This window comes from Malaya genurostris, chromosome 3, assembly GCF_030247185.1.
Source record: "Malaya genurostris strain Urasoe2022 chromosome 3, Malgen_1.1, whole genome shotgun sequence".
NCBI lineage: Eukaryota > Metazoa > Arthropoda > Insecta > Diptera > Culicidae > Malaya > Malaya genurostris.
Genome location: NC_080572.1, coordinates 291,038,835 through 291,060,087, shown reverse-complemented (window position 1 = coordinate 291,060,087; position 21,253 = coordinate 291,038,835).

Here is a 21,253-nt window from a genome sequence, read left to right as displayed (position 1 = left end):
TCTAATCGCATTGCTTATAATGAATTGTTTTGGGGAAACAATTTTTACCGAAAGCCAATTTCACCCAATGTGTTGCGTTGTGACCATGGTCTTGCATACTGATATCATCATGTTTTCTGCTAATTGGCTAATAAGAGTTACTCAGGAAATAATATTGAGAATTGGTATGATTCCAAGTCTCAGTTCGAACACCTCAACAGCATGGCAGCCTCCACTGCACAGTGACCAAGGATCAAAATAAGTAGGAAACAATTCTTTACACACTGCGTTTTTTGGTTATAGAAACAATCGCCACTGTAAATGATTTTGTGGTGCCTCGTGCTTTGTGAAAATGGTTTGAATGGCTACTGGTTTCAACAGGACGGTGCAACATACCATACAGCTCGAATAACAATCGATTTGTTACGACCATTGTTCCCTGGACGAGTCATATCGAATAACGGTAATTTTGATTGGCCCCCTATCTTCACCATCTCGATGGCAACTAATTAGATCTCTATCATTTTTAGACATTTTGTTTCCACACCCCCTTTTTACCCCGTTTTCCACAATATTTACTTCTATTTCATTCTCTTCCGTAACATGACCAGCATTCCGTCGATGACCAGCATGCGGGCCACCCGCCGGGCCTTCGTAGCCTGGTGTGTTTCCTGCGGACCCACGCGGACCAAAGGATGCGGCCAGGTAGATATTTACCAACGCCATCTGGAAGACTCATGCACTATTCAATTCATCGACCACAGCCGATCGCCAGCTGAAAGCTGGATTTTCGAGAATCCGAGACCCCGACACGACATTATCTAATGATACCATTCTAGTTTCAAGTTAGTCGTTAATTAATTAACCCTTGGCATTTTTTAGCTTGAGCAGTGTGCCTGAAAATATATTATACAGGGTCCGGCACTCGAAGTGTAACCAATTAAAAAGGTCATAAATTCAGTTTGGAAAATTACTTTTACTTAATTCAAAGTACAAAATGTGTAAAAATAATACAAAATTCAGAATCAATTCACTTTTGCTCGATATGACCACCTTTTGCCTTGACTATGGCCTTGAGACGGTCAAAAAACGAATCGCAAGCTGCCCGAATGTGACTTGCAGGTATTTTGGCCCACTCGCGGACAATAACTTTTTTCAGCGCCTCGAGACTGGTGTATCTTTTAGTTAGGACTTTGCTCTGCAAAATGGCCCAAAGAGATTAATCCATTGGATTCGCATCTGGTGAATTCGAGAGCCATTGTGTGGATGTGATGAAGTTCGGAACGTTGTTTTTCAGCCATTCTTGGTTCACTCGAGCTTTGTGAGATGGTGCCGAGTCCTGCTGAAACGTCCATGGTCAGCCACCGAAATGTTTGTCTGCCCACGGTTTCAAAGCAACCTCCAGAATACTTTCCCGATAATATGTCGCATTTACCTTGACGCCAGGCTCGATGAAAACGATTGGAGAGCGCCCATCTGCGGTTACAGCGGCCCAAACCATTATCTGTTGCGGGTGCTGCCTCCTGGTGGCCAATCGATGACTCAAATTCTCGTATGAACGGTCGGTCAAGTAAACCCTATCGTTTTGAGAGTTTACGAATTGCTCAATTGGAAAAATTTTCTCGTCAGAAAATACAATGTTCGGAAATTGACCGCTTTCGGCCAAACGAAGCAACTCCTGCGCTCTCTCAAGTCAAGATTTTTTTTCGCGTTCACTTTTGGCAAAATGCTTTCTTGCGCTTGTAAACAATACAACTCCGTACTGTCATTTAGCAAATTTCTAGAGAGCTGATGCCCGTGCGTCAGCTGCGCGAGCGGTCTGAAGTTGGTTACACTTCGAGTGCCGGACCCTGTATTACTGAATAAAAAAAAATGCGACGTGAAATCGATGGAAAACGCCGACAAAGAGCTCATTTTGTACTGTCTGTGTGTGTGACAAATAATGTCACTCAATTTCCTCCGAGATGGCTGAACCGATTTTCACTCTTGAGGTCCCATACGAAGTTCCTGAGTTTCATATGGATCCGACTTCCGGTTCCGGAATTACATGGAAATATGTGAAAATTTATGAAAAAAATATGCAATCAATTTTCTCGGAAATTTCTTGACCAATTTTCACAAACTAAGAAGTAAATAAAAGGTCTTGAAATTCTTTAAAAAGTCCCCAAAAAATTGATCCAGATCCGACTTCCGGTCCCGGTATTACAGTGCGATTGGTGAAAATTTTCAATTTCATAAGTATTTTTTCACAAGCGATGACGAAACGAGGTGCATATTTTTATAAAACTTACTGCTAAATTGATCGAGTTGACGGATCTCATTAGTTAGTGATTATATAAAACTACTTTGGGACTACTACTCCCCGGTTTCCGCTTCCGAAAGCACCGGTAATAGTGAAGAAAATCTCCAAAAAAGGAACTCCCGTCGATTTCTCAGCAACGATTAAGCCATTTTTCACGATTTATGATTCAAATTAAAGCTCTCATTATCTTTAAATACACTGTGCCATTTCATCCTGATCCGACTTCCGGTTCCGAAATTACATGGCGATGAGAATCAAAACATTCAAATTCAAAATGATGATGCAGGGGAACGGGTATAGCGTGATGGGTAAGTAAGGGTGCCTTTCACGCTGCCCACCTGGGTTCGATTCCCAACCCCGCACATAGGGTCAGAAAACTTTTCTGGCCCGAAGAGATGAATGACAACAATGTTAAAATCTCTATAATCGAAAAAAAAATGACGATGCAAAACTGGTACGCGACGGTACGTGCGGCTTTGCTCCATTTACAGCGTGCTTTGTTCAATTTCGTATAGCGTGCAGGGTTGCCACATTAAAATTTATATTTTGCAGGTGAAAAATGTAAATTTCTAATCCTTTTATTCAATTTGTACATACTTGTTAATGTTATTAGAAGATCGTGATAAAATCATGCTTTTCAATAACTTATTGCCTTTCTCATAAAGAAAGTTTATACAATCACTTGAAAAATTGACCAGTGGAAATTGACCCAAAAGACTAAGTGTTCTATATAATTCGACACAGTTCATCGAGCTGAGCAATGTATGTGGGTGTGTGAGCATGTGTCAACTAATGTCACTCATAAAAAAAATCCCGTAGTCCTGTAGGTTGCTATTGAATTTCACACTGTCATTTAGAGCGACGAAGGGTAAAATTCTTCTAGATTTGGCTTAAACCGACTTTTATTATACTGGTTCCAAGTTCCCGGTTCCAGAAGTACCAGAAGTAGTAGTCAAAAAGTTTAAAACGAGACTCACTCAATTTTCACAGAGATGATTTGATCGATTTCCACAAACAGGCTCAAATAGAAGTTCCTGCAGTCTTATAGGTTGCTGTTTAATTTCATCCGGGTCCGATTTCCGATTCCAGAACTATAGGGTGAAGTGTGTTTAATCATTTAGTGCGACGATGCAAAATAAAGAAAAATCTCTTTCAACTTGACATAACTGTTTACAATTTGAAAAGGTTGTGTTAGTTTATACCCAAAAAAAGTTTTTTATTTTATTCAAGATTGAAAAAAAAATTCTTCACAAAATCTTTTGGCGATATTTTTGAAAATATTAGTAATATGAGAAAGGCATCAATACACCACTAGGTGGATTAAAATTGTTTTTTTTTTTCATAGATTCTGCTCAGAAACCAATGTTTCTACTTTAAATGACCCACGCTGTATATTCGTCCGGCTGATTTACTGTTGAAATAAAACAACTATTTATTACATGTCAACCAACGCACAGTGATGCCTCTCTATACAAAAATTGGCAAAAACCATAAATATGTCGATATACGTCATCTGTATAAAGACTGTCCCAGAAAGCATGGACTCAACAAAAAACCGCTGCCATTTCGCAATGGTTCAGAATCTGTCAATTTTTTTGACTGCATCCTGTTGTTTACACCCTTCTCTAGCCACTTCTGCAGATGTTTGTTCGTTTTCATTAGTTTGTTTCGAAATGCGTGGACTTTCAGCAGAACAACGTCGAAAAATTGTGTACAAATGGTGCACAGAACGCGGACTGTCACTGAGAAAGATAGCAAAAATGGAAGGAGTAAGTGAAAAAGCCGTGCGAAATGCAATCTGGAAGTTCGGTGAGGATAACACCTTTGAGGATAAACCGAAAACGGGTCGAAAAAAGGTCCTGCTAACCCTTAGTTGGATAAACGTATACTGAAGACGTTCGAGCAAAAGAAGGAGGTTTCAGTTCGGTATGTGGCCAAAAAAGTGGGCACTTCGAAATCAAATGTTCTTCGTGCTAAAGAACGTTTGAATCTCCGAACCTATAAAAAGCAGAAACAACCAAAACGTAGTCCAAAACAAGAAGCATCGATCAGGCCGAGCGTTCGAAAGCTGTACAATACGATTCTTGCTGGAAATTTGAACTACATAATCATGGACGACGAAACCTACAGGAAACTCGATTACAAATCCTTGCCGGGATCAAAATATTATACGGTGCGAAAAGGGCAAGTGTTGAACCAGTCCGAGACATCGATTGAAGTCGAAAAATTTGGTAAGGAAGCTATGGTATGGCAAGCAATTTGTAGCTGCGGTAAGATTTCGAAACCCTTCATCACCACTGCTTCAATGAACTGCGAAATATACATCAAGGAATGTTTACAAAAACGACTTCTACCCTTGATTCGAAGCCACAAGGATTCTGTTGTTATCTGGCGAGATCTTGCTTTTTGCCACTACTCGAAATCAACGGTAGAATGGTATAATACTACGAAAAATGTCACTTTCATCCCAAAAGACATGAATCCACCAAATTACCCACAACTTCGACCAATTGAGGAATTTTGGGCAAGAAAAGATTGGAGAAAAGTAACAAAACTTGTCGCCAAGAAGTCTGTACGGAATTTAATGAGGAACGTTCGCAAGAAGGTGCGCCAGCTAGTCTACAATGGCTAAGTAGCAAATGTTGAGAATAATATTCTGTTGTTGAAGTCTAATTTTATCAGTATATCGAATAAAATTTGAATATCTAACACTTGTGAATTATTTACAGCGAAATCGAAGTGCGTTCATACTTTCTGGAACAGTCTTTATATTCCTGTATCTGCATATATTTCCATCTTGATAATATATGAAAGAATATTCTATCCATCTAAAAGTTATTTAATGCACCGTTCGATACGGACGGGCAAACGATTTTTTTTTAAATTAACTTGTGTATTTTTTAAATTTAGCGATTGATTTGGAGCTTTCACTAATATTTCAAATAATGAATCAATCTGTGTGGAAAATGTATACACTGGAAAAAAACTTTTTCTTAAATCTTGAAAACATCAATTATCTTAATATTTCTATTTATGATATGTTGTAACTTACAACTGATGCAGTTTATTACACTATGAGAAAAGATGGGAGAATAGCAAACAAAAAAGTTTTTTTCTTCACAAAAATGTTGATTTTTGGAAAATGTTCTGCATACATCGATTTTATGAAAGAACGCATACTTTTCAATGAAAGAAGTGCAACTCAAAATTTGGTTAAATACTACCGATTTAATTACAAAGTTAAAAGTAAAAACGCCTGGTTGGTTTGAAATATAACAGTGAAATAATGTTTATTGAAAATAACAAAGTTCTTAGCGACGCGGTATTACCGACTACCACGACAGATTTATTATATTAGTAGATTTTTTTTTTCCATAAATACGTTTATTTCATAGGCAATATACATAAGTTTTTCTTCGCCGTGGCATCCACAATACGTAGTATTTTAAATTTAATACATTTCGAATATCATATTAGTATGTTGGTATTCATTAGTTAATCTAAACACTGTTTTTATCAAGCGAGTTGCTATTTTAAATTACATTAAATGAAATACATTTATTTTGTACATGATCTTATAACTATTTCAGGATTGTTTGTATCAGTTCACCACTTATATTCAATGTCCTATAGTTGGCTATTGGTTGAACTCATGGAAGAGAAAACAGTCTAACATAAAATAAAATTTAAATTGGAACTCCAATGGATTTAATGAAATGATAAAGAAGTTTCATGTATGGAAGGTCACGACAAGCAAGAATGTCGCGAACTGGGACATTGGATAGTCTACCTTGGGTACGCAAGGAATTTATTAGTTGAGATCTGACATCACGAAACTCCACGCATGTCCAAACAACATGGTCAATATCGCGGTAACCTTCGCCGCAAGCACAATGATTAGTCTCGGAAAGTCCAATTCGAAGGAGATGTGCATCTAACGTGTAGTGATTGGACATGAGTCTGGACATCACACGAATAAAATCTCTACTCACATCCAGTCCCCTGAACCATGCCTTTGTCGATATTTTAGGAATATTTGAGTGCATCCACCGACCCAGATCATCTTTATCCCAAGAAGCTTGCCAGCTGGCAAGTGTTCTTTGGCGAGACGCGCTATAGAATTCGTTGAAAGCAATCGGTCTCTCATAAATCTCACCCTCAATAGCACCACGTTTGGCTAAACTATCGGCTCTTTCATTGCCTGGAATGGAGAAATGAGCCGGGATCCAAACTATTGTGATTTGATAATTATTATTCAATATGACGATCAGGCACTGTTTTATTTTGCCCAAGAAAAACGGTTCCAGCAGCGTTCGAGCGAATGGCTTCAATTGCGCTCAAACTATTTGTCAAGAGGAAATAATGGTTTGGAGATAATGTAACGATTACACTCAAACTATAATGAACTGCTACTAACTCTGCTATATAAACCGATGCAGGTTCTTGAAGTCTAAATGAGGTCGAAACATTATTGTTGAACATACCAAACCCTGTCGCTTCTTCAATTCGCGATCCGTCCGTGTAAAACATTTTCTCAGAGTCAATATGCCTGAACTTATTTGTAAATATTTTTGGAATTTCCATCGAGCGTAGGTGTTCCGGGATTCTACGCACTTCGCGCTGCATGGATGTGTCGAAAAATAGAGTTGAGTCAGGGTCGTTTAGGAGGCTGTCACGGATAGGAATATATCTTGAAGGGTTGATTTCCTGTGACATATGGTTAAAATAGACTGTCATGAAACTTGTTTGAGATTGAAGCTCAACTAGCCTTTCGAAGTTATTACTAACCAGGGGATTCAGTACCTCGCATCTTATAAGCAGTCACGATGAAAGCTCCCAAAAACGATCTTTCAATGGAAGAACTCCCGCCAGAACTTCAAGACTCATTTTATGTGTCGAATGCATGCAGCCTAAGGCAATTCTCAAACAACGATACTGGATTCGCTCCAGTTTGATAATATGAGAGTTTGCAGCGGAACGAAAGCAATCGCATCCATATTACATCACTGAAAGTATCGTTGTCTGATACAATTTCATTAGAACTTCCGGATGAGTACCCCACCAAGATCCTGTTATTGTTCGAAGAAAATTTACTCTTTGTTGGCAATTTGTTATCAGATACCTAATGTGTCCTCCCCATTTGGAATCAAACCGCACCCCGAGGTATTTGAAAGTCAAAACCTGTTCGATTATTCTTCCCATCATATGAAGCTGAAGTTGCGCGGGATCATGCTTTTTTGAAAAGACGACCAGCTCTGTTTTCTCCGCAGAGAATTCGATACCAAGATGAACAGCCCAAACGGACAATTTATCTAAGGTATCTTGCAATGGTTTCTGCAGATCAATAGCTTTGGGTTCAGGAACTGAAACCACACCATCATCTGCCAATTGTCTTAGTGTGCATGAGTTTACTAGTCAGCTGTTAATGTCATTCACGTAAAAATTATAGAGGAGCGGACTTAGACATGAGCCTTGCGGAGGACCCAACAAAAGCGTTAGTTGAAAGTACAAAATTTACGTTAATTTATTTAAAATAAAAAGTTTGTGAATTTAAAGGGCTACAATCATTAACTTCATCATTATTTTTATTATATTCATTTATAACTAATTTTTCAAATTGAATTTACTGTGAAATTTTTTGTCAATAAATTGACTATGATGCACAAGTAAAATATTTGTTATTTTTATTCAAAACAGTAATTTAAACCAGAGCTTAAAGTTATCACGCATTCTCAATGAAAGAATCCAATCCACCAGCTTCATATTCGTTTTTTTTAACTGTTTCATTCGTAAATGACCACGTCCAAAATGAACGAAGAGCGAAGAAGCACTTTCGTCCCTCATTCAAACAAAAGAGAGTCCCTCGTTCCTTTATGACAAGACGAAACCAAACTAACGTCTGCAGAGCGAATCAGTAGAATTTCAATTTTCATTCTTTCATCAAAATATTGAAAATCTGTGACGTTTGGCTATAAAGAGAGTCTAAAATTAGATAAATCGATAAAGTACATCCCAGAACCTCTTTGGAAACCAAAACTACTACAGATTCGAGCCCCAACAGGTAAAAATCATCCTGCATCGGTTCCTGCCATTATCGGTTCTCGGTTTGCACTGAAAACCGAAAATGACTGAAAGAAAAAGCACACAATTTTAAAACTACTGTTCCGCTTATGTCGTTCACTGAACACAAATCTCGTTCCCATAATTTGCACGCGGAGCTGAGAGTGACATTTATTTCTCGTCATTTTCGTTTATTTTGAGTAAATGAAAATGACTTCCATTAGGTCTGATTGAAACAAACTAATCCATCGAGAAAAGTTATCATGTTTTGCAGTTTCAAACAGCAATGTTTGCTACATCGAAAAAAGATTTTCTTTTTTCACTATTTCAATAGAAAAATTCGTTGTGTGAAAACCAAATTTGGTTATTTTTACTATTTTTTCCTCTGCGTGTACGACATATTGAAATTTTCAACACTCATCATCCTGCAATTCCGGAACCGGAAATTGGATAGGAGTACAAATGAATTGCAGTTAATGGGGTCATTGAGCCACCCATTTAGACATGTATTTCGAAGTAGCCTTTGTCACACTCTGGAAAGCGGTGAATTTAATATTGTATAGTAATAACATTGTAATTCCGGAACCGGATGATTGTTACCAAAAGCTTGACGCAACAAGCAACAAAAAAGCTTACACGAAAATTAAATTGGCGTTTTTGTGAACTTGAAAGGGGATTACTTCAGATACGGTGTAACTTTGGGTTGCTTGGAACAGATTGATAAGAACAGTAAACGATAGACCAACGAGCGGAATAATTTGTAAAATAAATAAAATCCGACGATCACACTTGGTGTCATTCAAGCAAAGTTTGAGGGAAATGTTTCTGATTAAATTATATATCGTCGGAAGGAAATTCCAGCTAAGTTCTGTGTCAAGTCGGTTATTATCGGTTAGTTCCACTGAATCAATGGCTAGCTACAATGATTGATAAATTGAAAAATAAATCTAAATCAGCTTTATTTTGTTTCGCTCATATGATCTCTCCATTAACTTTTAGATGATATTTTTCTTCAGTGCAAATCAAAAATTCACGATAAACTTTTTACCTCGATTTTTTTCGAATCGACGGCTTACTTCGATCTTCCATCAACCGGTGCGCTTGTAATATAAAAAATGTAGGTCGCATGTTTTGCTCATTGTTATGCCAACGGCGTACTTTCGGAGAAGGTTAGACAGATTTTCACTGTTGGGTTGTAACAAGTCGGAAGGTAAATTTGCCATTCAATGCGAATCTTAAAAATCAATAAATTCGTGTACTTGTCAAATCAATTTGTGTACAGACAAGCCAAGTTGGTGCACCTTGACCTGGCAGGGACTGCGGGCATTTCCAAACCACGTCCTGGAAGAGCATTTTTTAATATATGCAAACACCTAAAAAGAACGGTGGACGTGACGTGACGAATGGTTAGGGTGTTGCAGCTTCAGTCGTACAAATGGTGGTATGAACGTTATGCTGAACGGAGAGGCTAAACAACTGAATCAACCTACGGGACGAGCAGGGCTTGAATGAGCATAGTGCCTAACCTACATTCGGCAAATTTGATGAATGTGGGATCGCTTACTATCCCGGGACTTGAGGGGGAAGGTGGTGTGTGCGTTATTACGGATGGACGGTGGGGGACAGTTGCGCTGTGGCCAAGAATCCACATGGAAATGAGGTCGTGCACAGTCAGCAGCCCCGAACAGGACGTCATCTACGGTGCCCTAAAAACGAGACACTGCACGGATGAGATTCCCGAACGGGAGAAGAGAATCCAATGCACTGCAGAATTTGAGAGAACCGAAGGCGCGTCTTAGCCACAGCCTCAGCCTCAGCCGTTTAACTTTTAATGAATCCTGATGGAGCTTCAGCTTGATGAGATCCACTCGGGGATGTTTTTTTTTCTCGATTCGCGGAAAATTTCGGCCAAGTACCGGCGGATGGGATGAAAAATGCGCTCATCACGGCTGTCATCATCTTTATAATCGCAATTGCTAGCTGTCGAGCAAAAGTGATTAATCTAGCAGAGGGGGAACCGTGCACTTAAAATTGTTTTTTGTTCAACGGTTTATAGTTAAGCACTTCACGGAAACAGTTTGGAGTTTTTTTATTATTATTATCACTTGTTAGGAACAAACGCTACAATATCTAAAGAATCAACAATATTCAAGTGAAAATTTGAAAGAATAGACTATTGATGAACGTGATTTAAATTTTCAGCAAAACATTTACTGAACAAGGAAAAAATTTCACCTGAAAACTAAACATTTTAAAACAATCAAATTCAAGGGCAACTTTTCCAATTACCGACACCTTCAAGCATCAAAATTATTTTGTGTCACAGCTCATCCCATTCGCAGACACCACCACAATTAAGTTTTCGCAGCAAACCATGACGAAGGGCAACTTTTCCGAATTACTCCCCGGGCTGGCGGAATTGTTTTCTTCCCATTTGTCGAGAGCAAAACTGTGCTGTCCTTGAAGCAGCGCGCTGATTTCGTGAATTATTAAAAGTTTTAATTACCAAGTTCTTTGCTGGGAACTTTCTTTCTACCATTCACCGACGAAGCAAAAGCTTAGGGATCGTTTTTTTTGTTTGTCCTCTCTAACGCATACCTACTAAGGTGTCCAAATTTCCGTTGCCCAAACCCAGCCTGCTTTTCGGTGCTAATTCAATTATGCCACAAGCGCAGGTACCTACTTTGTTAGTTTGATAAACTCGTTTGAGGAATATTCGATTAATCTGTCTAGAAGTGGGTTGATCTTTTTTTGTTCCAGCTGATAAGTATTTTTACATGGCATTAGTACTTGGGCTTACGAATGTTTGTTTTTTATGCGTGTGTATTTGTCTGAGTGTTAACTTGCTTCATAGTTTTAGTATTAACTACTGCTTCTTTATCCGTTGTACCGAGACGGAAATCGTAGATCGATTAAACGGGTCAGAGTTGTTTTGATTCACCGAAAGTATCATTTCACCGAAATGACCATTTCAACGAATCATGCAATATTCTTATTATCGTATTGGAATTGATTGAGAAAAAAAAAGACTGTAGGTAGGGAGAGTAATCACCTATTTTGTAACAAAGTTTCATCCAAACCAAAAATGGTAATTTTTTGCAAATTGACTTTAAATTATCAAAATCGATTGATTTCAGTACCTGTTTTTGCTGTAAAAACGGTATATCTCGAAAAATATTTTTGTCGTGAATACGACTTACTTTACTATTGGGCGCCTTTTCAAAATTTACCCTCTGAGAGAGTGATAAGTTTTTGATCGTGAATATCTATTGTTGTATCTAACGAATCAACATAAATTTTGCTACATGCCATCGGAAATATGATCACAATTTTATGATAAAATTTTCAGTTGTGTGACATAATCTGAAATAGTTCAAAATGAAACTTTTCTTAAATGTTTGGTATAAACGAGTGTCAAAGAGGATAATTCATAAGGCGCGTTTACCTTTCTCGTATTTTGAAAGCTCATAGCTCAGTGATCTGTGAAAGGATTTATATAATCTAACTACCAATAGAATCGAAAATTTTCAACTTGAATGTTTATTGCAACAACATTGAAGTTTTTCAATAGTACACTATTGAAAAACCTGTTTGATTTGACGCATGACAGCACCAGCCAATCAGAACGCGAGATGTCTGCTTCTGTACAAGAGCATCCATATAAAAGTTGAGTGCTTCATTTTTCCTACCATTTGCTGAGCAACTGTTCCCGAAACAAGACACACGAGAGCAACATCGAGGACCTGTCGTCTCACTGTTTCCCGTTCTGCGAACAAGAAAAGGAATTTTGGCAAAGGGGCTGTCCATACACCGCTGCCAGTAGTAGGTATAAAATGAAATGTGATGTGAAAAATAGCGTCATTTAAGTTAAAGCAGTTACTCTGAACGCACCAGACACCGTCAGCACGATGACACCGAAAACCGGTAGAAAGGCAGCCAAAAAGTCCAGTAAGGCCCATTCAAAGCGCTTTTCAGTGCTAAGGTAATCATAAAGAACTAGTTGAATTTTGTCGCTTTCCTACCATTTTCCGAGCAACTGTTGCCGAAACAAGACACACACGAGAACCATCTCAGATCTCAATATTTCCTACCAAAAGATTCATCAAGATGGAACTTAAAATAATTTGCACCGTCACTAACACATTTAAATACGAACGGCAATGCGAAAGTGGAAGTGATGATGTTGAATACATCCTCATACTAGTATGGGGTCGTGTGAAAATATGCCATGCGAAACAGGGTTGCCATATATACAGATTAATCTTTATAATAATAATAATAATAATAATAATAATAATAATAATAATAATAATAATAATAATAATAATAATAATAATTATAATAATAATAATAATAATAATAATAATAATAATAATAATAATAATAATAATAAGATTAATTATTATTATTATTATTATTGTTATTATTATTATTATTATTATTATTACTATTATTATTATAAAAATTACTCTTGCATACATTTCAGACCAGGCCATTGCAATTGCCTCGTACTGAAATTTCGAGAAGAATCAGATATCTGCGTACTTCATAGCTTCAATAAAAATAAACTACAAATTTGTCGTACCTAGCCTCCTATATTGGCAAATTAGAAAGGAATTGTTTCAAGTTTGGAATATATAGTTGTAGAATAGTAGCTGTTTAATGTAACTAATCTGTACTTTAATGTAGGTGCATCGCTTCTAACTCTATTAGTGAAAAAGGGGAAAGTTTGCACAATTCATACAATTAATCAACTAACTGATATTCGGAAAAGCGATGGGAGCGTGTCAGTGTTTTCGTATTCACGACATCCAGTTATGTCTCTGACATTACCCACCCGCCTTTTTTGTGCAGAAATTACGCGAAAAGTAAAAACACTCAGAATCTTATCTATTCGCGTTTTGCCTCCAGCTCACTAGTGCTTAAAGTAATTGAAATTAAACTGCCATCTCGCGCCTAGCTGTTCAATTTATACCGCTAAGCAGACACAAAGTTTGCATTATTGAATAATATTGCACAGGTTTACATTCTGCGACGGCCAGTGAGACGTCAGAAATAATTGGGTTGCATAAATAGAGCAAACTTTGTGTCTGCTTAGAAATTTCAATTGAGCTGCTAGGCGCGAGATGGCAGTTCAATTTGAGCTGCTTAAAGAACTAATGAGCCGAAGGCGAAACGCGATGAAATAGAAGCAAAATATGTGCTTTTTGCACAAACCAACAAAACCCCTAAATGTACTCAAAATCATATTTTCTTCAAAACTGTGAGGTGCAAAAAATATCATTGAACAAAAATTTTTTTATTCGAAAGTGGTACACCCAAACCTTCGTTTACGAACACTTTTTATACGTAACCTCTTTTTTTTTTTTTATTTAATAACGTATTATAAGGCACATTGCGTTAAGCTATAAGATGCCGAGGGCATATGTTTAAACTACTTAAACTAGATTTTTTTTTATTTTCACATCATATGAGCTTTGGGAGATCTAGTCTTCAACGGGTGGTCGGCAGTGGCTGGCTGGATCTTGTACGCTGGAGTAAACTGGCATGACGTTGGTACGTATCACTGTTGGTCGCATCTTTTCGTTCGTGTGGGTCCGCGGAAAACACCCCCGACTACGGGGAGGCGGCTGATGGCCCGCATAATCATCGACTTGAGCGGCTCTCCGTGGTGGTGAATTTTGTGGAAGAGAAGGAAAGAAACAGAGAGAAGTTTATGTTGTTGAAAAAGGTGGTAAGGGAGCGAAACTACTTAGGTCAGCGATAAGATCTAATTAGTTGACATCGAGATGGTGAAGAGACGGGGACGGGGGAGCAAAAAATTAGTGACAGCAGAAAGATCTTGTTAGTTTTTCGATGAAGATGGTGGACAGACGACAGTTGGGGAGGTTCGAGCGGATGTTAGGTACGAGGTTGAAGGAGGATGTTGTGGAACCCTTCAGCAGATCAGACTTGTAAGTTAATGTTCTTTATGAACTGATATACAAGGTGAGATGAAAAAACTGCAACCAACTTCAGACTGCTGTCATTTCTAAACCGCTCGTCCCACAGCTGTCAGATTTATTCTAGTGACAGCTCATTATATTATTTACAAGCGCACGAAAGCATTTTGGTGGGAATTTTTCAGAAAAAAAGTTATTTGTGATGGAATTCAAGTGTGATAGTGTGATTGCTTTGCATTTGGCTGGAAAACCACAAGTGGCTATCGTTAGAGCCCTCCAGCATTTAAAAGTGAATAAATCTTTTGTGTCTCGTACCATCGCTCGTTACCGTGATACTGGTAGCGTAGCCCGACGTCAAGGAAGTGGACGAAAAAAAACAGCAACATCGGCAGAAATGGTTCGAAAAGTGAAGAAGCGAATTGAACGAAATCCGCGTCGCAGTGGCCGAAAAATGGCTCGTGAGCTGAACATATCGCAATATGCCATTCGGCAAATATTGAAAAATGAGCTTGGACTAAAGCCATTGAAGTTCCAAAAAGTGCAAGATCTTACTGATGCGCAAAAAAAAGTTAGACTCGAAAAAGCTAAAGAGTTGCTTCGCTTGGCCGAAAGTGGTGAACTGCCGAATTTGGTTTTCTCCGATGAGAAACCATTCGTTATCCAGCAGTTTGTAAACAAACAAAATGATCGTGTTTACTTGCCAGAGAGGTCAGCTGAAAATTTGCAACTTCGGTTGGCCACCAGAACTCAAAAGCCGGCCATGGTGATGGTGTGGGCCGCCATAACAGCCGATGGTCGCTCGCCGCTCGTATTCATCGACCGTGGGGTCAAAATAAATGCGCAAATCTATCGCGAAAATATTTTGGAGGGAGTTCTGAAGCCCTGGGCACGCAAACATTTCGGCCGCAGACCTTGGACATTCCAACAGGACTCAGCACCATCGCACTCAGCACGCGCCACCCAAGAATGGTTAAGAAATGAGGTTCCTCGCTTCATTTCCACCGCACAATGGCCACCAAAATCTCCGGATGCCAATCCGTTGGACTATTGTGCCTGGGGTATTTTGGAAAGCAAGGTTGGCACTAAAAAATACCAAAGTGTCGATCATCTCAAGCAAGCGCTTCGCCGAGAATGGGACAAAATACCGCAGAGCCACTTTCGGGCAGCGTGTGATGGTTTCATTGGCCGTTTGAAGGCCATAGTTCGTGCCAAAGGTGGCCAATTCGAACAAATCTAAACCGATTCTCAAATTTGATGTTATTTCCGACATTTTTTGCTTTCATTCAATAAAATTTAAAAAAAAAATGAAAAAATTATGGCGTTTTACTTTGTTGCAGTTTTTTCATCTCACCTTGTAATAGCAGCATATAGGGAAGGTCTCGATGGGCCAACACGTCTCGTACTGGGACCATGGGTGATATACCTCGGGCCCGAAGGGAGTCAATTAGCTGTGATCTGGCGCCACAATACTCGGTACATACCCAGACAACATGTTCAATGTTGTGATAACCCTTACCGCAAGTGCAGAGACCGCTCTCCACGAGGCCGATACGCCGGAGGTGTGCATTCAAGATGTGGTGATTAGACATGAGCCGGGACATCACACGAATGAAATCCCGACCCACATTCATCCCTCTGAACCAAGGTTTCGTCGATACCTTTGGGATAATGGAGTGTAACCATCGTCCCAGTTCCCCATTACTCCATGAAGTTTGCCAACTTTCGAGCGTCCTTTGACGAGATACACTGAAAAATTCGTTGAAGCAAATTGGTCTTTCATAAATTTCACCTTCTAATGCGCCCACCTTAGCCAACGCGTCTGCCTCTTCATTGCCTGGAATGGAACAATGTGATGGGACCCAGACTAAGGATATTAAATAAGACCGACCAGATAAAGTTCTCAAATGTTCCCGTATTTTCCCCAGGAAATATGGGGGATACTTTCCTGGCTTCATTGCCCGGAGAGCTTCTATTGAGCTTAGACTGTCCGTCACAATGAAGTAATGGTCTTTGGACAAGGTTTCAATGATCTCGAGGGTGTACTGAATAGCAGCTAATTCTGCGACGTAAACTGAAGCCGGATCACTGAGTTTGTAAGAAGCGGTGATGTTTTGATTGAAGATGCCGAAGCCTGTGGACCTGTTGATGTTTGATCCGTCAGTGTAAAACATCTTTTCACAGTTGACTGTTCTAAATTTATTATAAAAAATATTAGGGACCACTTGAGGGCGTACGTGATCCGGAATTCCACGAATCTCTTCTCTCATGGAAGTGTCGAAAAACACAGTAGAATCAGAAGTATCCAAGAAATGAGCACGGTTGGGAACAAACGAAGAAGGGTTAATATTCTGAGCCATGTAATCAAAATACAAGGACATAAAACGGGTCTGAGAATTGAGCTCGACAAGCCTTTCGAAGTTTTCAATCACCATCGGATTCAAAATATCGCATCGGATTAGCAATCGATATGAGAGATCCCAAAATCGATTTTTCAACGGTAAGACGCCCGCAAGCACTTCGAGACTCATCGTATGAGTCGACTGCATGCAACCTAAGGAAATACGCAAGCAACGATACTGTATTCTTTCCAGCTTAATGAAATGCGTATTCGCGGCGGAGCGAAAGCAGAAACACCCATATTCCATTACGGACAATATCGTTGTTTGGTACAGCCTAATCAGGTCTCCTGGGTGGGCACCCCACCAAGTTCCGGTTATTGTACGAAGAAAGTTGATTCTCTGCTGGCATTTCTGTTTCAGATACCTAACATGACATCCCCAGGTGCCTTTGGAGTCGAACCAGACCCCGAGATATTTAAATGTGAAGACCTGAGCTATGTTTTCACCCCCTAGTTGAAGCTGTAGTTGTGCTGGTTCTCGCTTCCTTGTAAATACAACCAGCTCAGTTTTCTCCGTAGAGAACTCGATACCCATCTGAAGAGCCCATGTTGACAAGTTATCGAGGGTATCTTGTAATGGTCCTTGGAGATCGGCTGCTTTGGGTCCTATAATGGACACAACGCTGTCGTCGGCAAGTTGTCTCAGCGTGCAAGATGTGTTGATACATTTATCGATGTCGTTTACGTAAAAATTGTATAAAAGGGGGCTTAAGCATGAGCCCTGAGGAAGACCCATGTAACTGAATCGTATTGTCGACAAATCACCATGCGCGAAATACATGTATTTCTCGGACAATAGATTATACAAAAAGTTATTCAAAATTGGTGAAAGACCATGCTGATGCAACTTCTCAGATAGGATGTTTATTGAAACTGAGTCAAAAGCCCCCTTGATGTCTAAGAAAACTGATGCCATTTGTTCTTTACGAGCAAATGTCATTTGAATTTCTGTTGAGAGCAACGCAAGACAATCGTTCGTTCCTTTGCCCCTGCGGAAACCAAATTGTGTATCTGAAAGTAAGCCATTAGTCTCGACCCAATTGTCTAGACGAAACAGAATCATTTTTTCGAACAATTTCCGGATACAAGAAAGCATGGCAATCGGCCGATACGAATTGTGATCGGAGGCTGGTTTTCCTGGTTTTTGAATGGCGATAACTCTTACTTGTCTCCAGTCATGTGGGACAATATTATCCTCAAGAAGCCTGTTGAATAAATTCAATAAGCGTCTTTTAGCAGAGTCAGGCAAATTTTTCAACAAGTTGAATTTAATTTTGTCTAACCCCGGAGCTTTATTGTTACACGACAAGAGCGCAAGTGAGAACTCTACCATCGAAAAAGGTGTTTCGTTTCTGTTTGATGAGGCGACGCGCATGATCGTCTGTTCCGGAACAGAGTCAGGACATACTTTTTTAGCGAAATCGAATATCCAGCGGTTAGAATATTCCTCGCTTTCGTTCATGGTGTTTTTGTTGCGCATTCGTCGGGCTGTGTTCCAAAGAGTGCTCATCGATGTTTCTTTTGTTAATCCGTCAACAAACCGTCGCCAGTAACCTAGTTTTTTTGCTTTAACTAAGTTCTTCATTTGCTTTACTAGCGCCGCGTAATTGCGATAATTATCAGGTGTTCCATATTTTCTGAACTTTTTGAATGCTAAAGATCTTTCCGCGTTCAATGATGAGCACTCTTTGTCCCACCACGGATTGGGAGAACGGATGTTAGTTTTCGCGCCGGGTACACGTTTCGTCTGAGCTTGAATCGCGGAGTCGAGAATCAAGCCAGCCAAAAACGTGTACTCTTCCTCCGGAGGAAGTTCTTGTGTTGTTTTGAGTTTCTCAGACATCGAATTAGCGTATTCTTTCCAATCAATATTTCGTGTGAGGTCATACGAAACATTGATTGTCTCCGATGGTCGTAATCCGCAGGTGATTGAAATTACGATAGGTAGATGATCGCTACCGTGGGGATCAGGGATCACCTTCCACTTGCAATCCAGCCGTAGTGATGTCGAGCAAAGGGATAAATCCAGCGCACTTGGTCTTGCTGGTGGTGCAGGAATCCGTGTCATTTCTCCCGTATTAAGAATTGCCATATTGAAGTTATCGCAAAGATCATAGATCACGGTTGATCTATTGTCATCATGAAGACAACCCCAACCCGTACCATGTGAGTTGAAGTCACCTAAAACTAACGTTGGTGCGGGAAGAAGCTCAATGATATCGCTTAGCCGCCGATGCCCAATCGAGGCCCTTGGAGGAATGTAGATGGAAGCAATGCAAAGGTCTTTGCCTTTAATTCTGACCTGACATGCGACAACTTCAATACCTGGTATCGAGGGGAGGTTAATGCGATAGAAAGAATAGCACTTTTTGATCCCCAAAAGTACTCCTCCATAGGGATTATCTCGATCCAGACGAATAATGTTAAAATCGTGAAAGTTTAAGGGTATTTCAGAAGTTAGCCAAGTTTCGCACAATGCAAATGCGTCACATTTCAGATTGTTTACTAGAAATTTAAATGAATCTATTTTTGGGATAATACTTCTGCAATTCCACTGTAAAACAGTGATTAGATCCGTGACCTCGGTGGATGATTTAGCCATCAAAGGATACAATCTCTGAAAGGAGGGGCCATTTTGCAGTCAACTGCTTCAAAAATGCTTTAATTGTTGGCATAAATGTCATCAACAGACTCTTGAGAGGATCAGTGACGTTGAAGGTTCTAAGAACCCAGTCCACAATGTTAGAGAATTTCAGTATTCCAGCACTTGATTGATTCTCAGTTTGTATTTTAGGGGTACTCGGGGTTTTTGGTGTACCGGGAAGTGCAGGAAACTCTTGGTCTGATGCTAAGTTCGCTAGACCAGGAGCCTTTTGCTTCGGTTTTTGGGAAGCACTTCGAGTATTTGTAATTTTTTTGGTCCCCGCAATGGATATCCTTGGGCCTTTACAAGGCAGTTTAGGAGATGAGATCGTTCTTCTTTTCCTAGAACCGCTAGGCATAGTAAAGGATGATCCCTCTTGAGGGTCATCGGAATCATTCTCGTCGGTAGGCAAACAATCAAAGAGATTCATCGATTCGACAGGTGGCATGGTGTTCTTCAGCATCTCTGCGAAAGTTCGTTTGGAACGTTCTTTAAGAGATTGCTTCAATTTTTCTCCGCGCAGTTTGTACGCGGGACATGAATTCAATTCATGTGGGTTTTCCCCACAGTAAAGACACTTTGAAGCTTTTTTGCCACATGATTCGTCTGCATGTTCCCCTCCACATTTAATGCACCTTTGCTTATTGCCGCAGTAGGTGGCTGTGTGACTCAGCTGCTTGCAATTGGTACAATTCATTACCCGCGGGACAAATAAGCGTACAGGTAAGCGAACCTTGCCCAGAAGGACGTAATTGGGAAGAGCAGATCCAGCGAAAGTTACCCGAAATGAGTCTGATGAAGAATAAGTTTTTGTCTTATCTTCTGCAATTTTTACTGAACTCAATTGCTTGCAGTCCAGTATTTTAACATTCTGAAGAGCAGGATCTCTGAAACAGCCAACCCCACTCTTCAGAAGGTATTCGCAGGTCAAACTCGCCTCACTAACCACGCCGTCAATCTCCACTTCCCGAGCTGGTATGTAAACGCGGTAATTCCTCGTAAAGGCCTCATGGCGAACGATCTGATTTGCCTGCTCGAGGGTTTTCACGACAACTTTCAACTTTTTCGCTCGAACTTTTGCTATCTGGATAACGTCCGAGTAGTACTTAGCCAGCTCACTTGATATTTGCATCAAATTGAGTGATTGTTCTTTTTTGGACCGGAAGTATACCACATAGGGCCCCGCAGAACCGGTTGGCCACACGCGTGTGCGAGAGGGGTTATCAGGGGAAGATAAATTATCCAGGAGTTCTATGCCATCCATTTTTATGGAGAGATTATCATTTGAGGGAGGACGCCCTCCGCCCTCGTTCATAGTAAAGTAAACACACGCTTTATTGAGATATGTTGAGATAAACGGGTAGAATGATAAAAAGAAAACACTAGGATTATACTTAGCTAGACACCACTAATCCAGTTCAAGGTCAGCAAGATGATTGTCTCTGCTGCTAGTGTGCGGAACCTTCGCACGGGAACAATCACTAGCACCGCAACAAAGAGCTAACCCTCTTGGATACACAATAGAATAACGGCAGTTTTTGATGATAGGCACCGTCTGATCACTATTATACCAGTCTGGTAAACTATCGAATGTGTGAGAAAAAAACCTTTAGCAAGGAAAAACACACACGGCACTGCTTAAGAGCACGAAATAACGTCCGATCGATCCGAGAGATGCGGTACGAATGTGATACGTAACCTCTTTTTACGTAACTCTTTTTACGAACTAAATCCCAAATAACGTGAACTTTTTTTACGAACCTACTTCGTAAAAAGAGGGTTTGGCATACATCGAAAGCGATTTTCGGTTCATTTATATTTATATTTAAAGAGTAGGCTCCGGAAAATGATGTTTGAGGTGGTTCTGAAATTTAAGATGGCGATTTCCGGTCTTTTGATATTCCTTGAAAACCCTTACAATATGGGTA